Consider the following 6,289-nt stretch of genomic DNA (forward strand, 5'->3'; position numbering starts at 1 on the left):
TTATTGTTTACCTGTTTCAGTTATGCTGAGAAAATACTCAGGAGTAGAATTACTGGGACATATACTCATATACTGATTCTATGTGTAATTTACTTAGGAACTTGCAGTTTTGCACAGGAGCTATACCATTTTCAATTCCTATTAGTCATGTATGAAGATTTCAGTTTTTCTGCATTCTCACCAACACTTATTATTTTCATCTTTTTTAAAACCATCCTCATGGGAGTGAAGTGATATCTCATGTGGTCATTATATAATTTTTACATTGTTAGTATTTCCATTATGTATATACTATTTTTATTTTTTTAAGGATTTTATTCATTTTAGAGAAAGAGAGAATGAATGCATACACAGGAGTGGGTGGAGGGCAGAGGGGGAGGGAGAGGGACAAACGGACTCCATGCTGAGTGTGGAGCCCTATAAAGGGCTTGGTGTTATGACCCTGAGATCATGATCTGAGTTGAAATCAAGAGTCAGACCTTAACCAACTGAGGTAGCCAGGGACCCCTCTGTATTTACTATTTTTATATATAAGTTCAGTTTCCAATATTATTTTAATAATTACTGGATTCTGTGCTTACAGGTTATATCTGCTTTCTTATTCCTAACTGATTATCTCCCCGTCCCATTTTTTAAACTGGATTTCACTATTGTAATAAGCCTTATTATTTGTATACTCATTAATTATCATATCTTTCTTCTTTAGTAATGGAACTTGAGATTTTTCACTGGGTGTATTTTTTATGCTCCTTTGTAGATTTGTATAGCCATGTGATTAAATTTTTATCAATAGAAAGCAAACAAATGTTTTGTGTGAGATTTCCAGGCATTCTCCTTTAAATTTAGGAAACCATTCACTTCTGGTTATAATGGGATAATTTATAGAAGACAAAATCTCTCTCCAAAACAACAGCAAAAAAAGTAAAATTACATATGAAAAAAATCCCTTTTTTATCATATAACAGAGATGTTGAAACAGTAAGAGTTTATGAGACAAATAGCTAATAGAAGACCACTTTGCTTATATTTTGGAGCTGGTCCCTCAGGGCATTTGCCAATCCCTTCATAGATCTATTTCTTTCACAAGTTCAAAGATCAGCTCCTCCCCGGTTTCTGTGGGCATTTTTCCTGAAAGAAACTTAAAAGAGGAAATTAATAGGATGAGCTACCTTTACTATAGTCAGTCTTAGAGCCACAACCTGGTATCCATTCCCTTTCTTCTTTATTACACATTCAAAATTCCTTCAAATATCAGTTGACATCTCAGTAGGTTTGGTAGCTTAGCAGGTGGTGTGACTGAAACCTGAGAGGTCTGAAAACCCTTCTTAGGTTAAGATTGCTGAACATATCCATTCACAGTTATAATGTGGGAAGCAAGTACCAGAATTTATCCAACTAGATCCCCTGTTTTCAATAAATATTTCTTCCTACAGTTATGACCTAAAAACAGCCTTATTCACCAGCTCCTGTTCATCAGGGACAATCACTCTGGTCATAATTATACATCTTTAGGACTGCTGTCTTCAAGATATCAGAATTTCAGTTTCTTGGTGGTATCTATTTCTTATAGTTCAATGGGACCATGTTGGTATCTCTGGGAAGAGTTCCTCTGCTCTTCATGCAGAGTCCTGATTTAGGGGTGAGATACACAAAATCCCCTATTGTGTCATTAGTAAGGATGATAAGTGGAGTTGATCCTGCTTCCACTCCTTGGCCTTAGACTGAAAAATCCTTCCTTGTGCAAATATTTCACCATTAATGACAGTATTGGGTATTTTCAATGGGGCTTTAGGAAGTGGAAGTGGCTGACATTTCAAACTGTGCTTTTAGAAAGTTGTTTCAGTGTTATGCAAAGCCATCTTTTTTTTTTTTTTTTTTTATGTGCTGTGTAATGCAACCTGTGGCACCTACTGTGAGGTATCCAATCTTGAGCATTCTTTGATGTGAAGTAGATTCCTTAATCCTATGCTAAACTGTGGTGTATCCCATGCCTGTGCACCAGGTATTCTCCCTTGCATGGTGTGCTGGCTGAGGCTCTGCCAGCAGATGGCAAACAGATGGCAAAAGAATATCTATCTGTCTGCTTTTCTGATGACAAACCACAAACCAGTCCCTTCCTGAATGAAAGGTGATAACAGATGACATTAAATGACTATGGCACAAACTGCCTTCCATCAAAACTGGATGTTTTAAGATTTACCACAACATAAGTTTAAGTGGACGGAGCAACAATCCATTATGTGATGGAAATATGATCTTTAGGATTGGACCTGAGCCAGTTCCGACAACAGAAGTGTGTTACTGGTACAGGTGCCCCAGATTCTTGCAATAGTTATTGTAATGCATCTTCTCATCTTATTCAAGTTTCACCTATGGTCTGCTGGGCAATCTTCATGATTAGTTGGTGACAAAGGAAAATTCTTACATCTGATTTACAAAGGGGTGGCTTAATATTTTGGAACATATCTGAAAATGGATTCCTGCTAAGCTGCAATTCCATTCAAGGACGGCTCTAAACCATATTACTGAGAGGAGTTCTCTCAATTGGGCAGCATATTATTCATGGTGTTGGGAGTCTATATTGTGTGAAAAGAATTGGGAGGTCAGAATACATAAGTATTCCTGAGCACTGATCAAGTGGTTCATCTGGTTTTTCCAGGACCCTGAAGGAGCATTATTGAAAAAATTGACATAAAGGAAGTCTGGGAAAAAAGTTTGTGAGGGTTGTGTTTCACATTAATGTTCACAGAACAGAAAACTTTCTACTATAGAGAGGATACTCAACAAATGTGTGGGGAAAAAATGACTTGTCTTTATTTATTTATTGACTTATTTATTTCAAATTACAAGTATCTCCTAGGAAAGCTGAGAGCAAGGGCCAAAAAATTTTATAAATGAGAGAAAATAGATGTTTTTAAGAGGACCAAAAGGAAAATGAAATTATATTAGGTTGAGGGGATGCTTATAATGTTAAAGGAAGTGGTATTTCACTCAACTTTTAAAAAAGTTCTGTTCGTTTGTTTACCTTTAGCTTCCTTCAAAATGTAAAATCCAACTCCGTGATATGATACTTAAAGAATAGTTCAGTTTAGTGAAAACATAACTAGAGTTTGTACCGATTCTTCAGATTTATATTAAAAAAAACTTGACCTTGTTTAAAAATAGTAGAGTTCATTAATTCATTTTTATCCCTACTCTTTGGAGATACTTTCCTTACATCTGTTGATCACTTTTCTGTTCCAATCAATTGTTTTAATTCCTCCAACAGAGAATACATGAGAATAGGTCTAAGATGTGGAGGAAATACTTTACTACATTTACTATATTTTAAGTTGAAATAATTATTTTGATCATATCCTGAGGAAAAATAAATTCATCACAATGAAATTGAGGAAGTATATTTATGAACTAGCCCCAAAACAAAATTACATGTACTTTAATTTGAAATATGTCTTAGAAAGAGTTCCAAAGAAAATAATAAATAAGAAAAATGGTCATAGGTTAAAATACATTTTAAAGTCTACTAAATTTCCAGTCAAATTATAAATAAATGGAATGTTTAGTGTGATGACCTTATTTTCTTCAAATACTTCCTCAACTTTCAACAAGTTGCATATATAACACATGCTACCTCCATATTCCATTCATAGAAATTTAAATGATTACATGGAAATAAGTTAAGACATTTCTTTTCTTATTATTTTTTGAAATATAACATAACTCAATAATAAATTGTTTTAATGTAGAAAAAGTATTCTCCCAATTAGTATTTTCATATAAAAGTGCTTTCATTTTAAATAATGCAAATAAATGTGTTATTTGTGATTAAAGTGTTTTCAGATTACATTATACACTTATAATGGTCTATAAGTTGATTAATGTTGCTTTTCTTAATTTTCAAATATTTTCTGAATCAGTAACTGTACTTAACATCTATAGAAGGTATGTCTTAATAGTGAATATAGAACTTCTTTATAGTCAATATATAATATATATATTATATATACTAAACTTACGTATAGATTGAGTATACATGCACACACTTATACACACATACACTGTTTTAAGTAAAAGTATGTGACTCAGTCTCAGGGTTTTTCATCTCTCATATTCTGATCTCTGAAGGATAGTAAAGAAACAAGACTTCTTGTATGGACTTCCTGTTAAATATATGCATGACCATGAAAAAGTCATTTAACCTTTTCAACCTCAATTTTCCCTTTGTAAAATGAGAAATTCGGGCCAAATTAGTAATCTTTAACCTTCCCTTACAAGGAGCAACTTCTAATTTATCCAGCTGAAGAGACAATTGATAGCGAAGCACACTCATGAGGTCAGATGTTGGAAATGGAAAAGTTACACTGTACTTTATTGCTGTATATGGATACATTGTCACCTCCTTTTTTGTTGTTCTTAAAGATTTTTATTTATTTGAGAGAGAGACAGAGATAGCAAGAGAGAGCACATGAGTAGAGAGAAGAAGAAAGCTCCCCAATGATCAGGAGGAGGAGAGGGAGAAGCAGATTCCCCAGTGATCAGGGAGCCCCACATGAGGGTGGATCCCAGGACCTTGGGATCATGACCTTAACTGAAGCCAGCTGCCTAACTGGCTGAACCACCCAGGAGCCCCTACATTGTCACTTCTAATGGTACCTCTTTGCTCATCTGTGGACAGGAAAAAATAATGAAAGAAGGAATGTGGCATACACTAGTAGATTAATCTACTAATTTGGAAAGGTTGGATTGCTCTTTCTCAACTGTTTTCAATTTTGTTTTTTAATTTTTTTCTGTAAAAATTTGACCCTCTCGGTTAAAAGCCTCTGCCCTCGGCTCAGGTCATGATCCCAGGGTCCTGGGATCAAGCCCCATATCAGGCTCTCTTGCTCCACGGGGAGCCTGCTTCCTCCTCTCAAAAAAAAAAAAAAAAAAAAAAAAAAAAAATTGGGGCTCCTGGGTGGCTCAGCGGGTTAAAGCCTCTGCCTTCGGCTCAGGTCGTGGTCTCAGGGACCTGGGATCAAACCCCGCATTGGACACTCTGCTCAGCAGGGAGTCTGCTTCCCTTCCTCTCTCTCTGCCTGCCTCTCTGCCTACTTGTGATCTCTGTCTGTCAAATAAATAAATAAAATCTTAAAAAAACAAACAAACCAACAAAAAAAAAAAAATTGACCCTCTCTTTGTAACACACCTTTTCGGCCCTTTTATAGCACGGGGATATCAGAGAGTATATATCCCTACATCTCCTTTGCTTATTTCTTTCAAGCAAGGGCAACACTAAATGTAAGCTCCATACTCAAATCCACCTAAAATTTATTGCTATACTATGTCCATATATAGATGGCACTGTGCTGGGATCTATGTACGATCTAAAGAAGCATGATAAAGAGGATTACTCTTCAGTGCATGGTTGTTTTTAGTTTAACTCTGGAAAAATATTTCTTTCATGGATTTCATGGCGAGCAAATGTTAAGGAAAGATGATAAAGAAGAATAAATGGAAGACATTCTCCCTTTCACATATTTTTCCTTAAAATTAAAGAAACAAATATAAAATCTAGTATTTTTCTATTCCTGTAGTAAATTAATAATTATGATTTTAAATAATTCTTGCCCTATGTTTTAGATATAATTTAGGAGAGTTAAATATGATTAAAAATTTGAAATTTCCTTATTATGGTCAATTACTATTGTTTTATTCAATTTAAATATAAAAATATTTTGAATAATTTTTTAAACATATTTATTTATTTATTTATTTATTTATTTGACAGAGAGAGAGAGAGAGAGAGAGAGAGACAGCAAGAAAGGGAACACAGCAGAGGGAGTGGGAGAGGGAGAAGCAGACTTCCAGCTGAGCAGGGAGTCTGATAGGGGACTTGATCCCAGAACCCTGGGATCATGACCTGAGCCGAGGGTAGACATTTAATGACTGAGTCACCCAGGTGCCCCTAAAAATATTCTTATATTCTTAAAAGTCAAGAAAAATACTAGCACAAAATACAATACATGAGAACATTTTATTGTGGTGATTTTACTAAGAATGAGACTTCCCCTACCTTTGAGCAATTTTAATTAGAAGGAAATTTGAAAATGTGGCTCATGGTTAAAAAGTAGTAACAAACTATGCTTCACGGGTATATAATAAACACACCAAGCAATATATTTTCTTTAAATAGGACTATGTTTTAAAAAATAAAGATTTTTGGTACAGATAAAATATATATGTTTTAAAATTATAGACATATTAATAGTTTATATAGTCTGTTTATAAGGTAGTATATCTAAAAATGTTA

This window comes from Mustela nigripes, chromosome 1, assembly GCF_022355385.1.
Source record: "Mustela nigripes isolate SB6536 chromosome 1, MUSNIG.SB6536, whole genome shotgun sequence".
NCBI lineage: Eukaryota > Metazoa > Chordata > Mammalia > Carnivora > Mustelidae > Mustela > Mustela nigripes.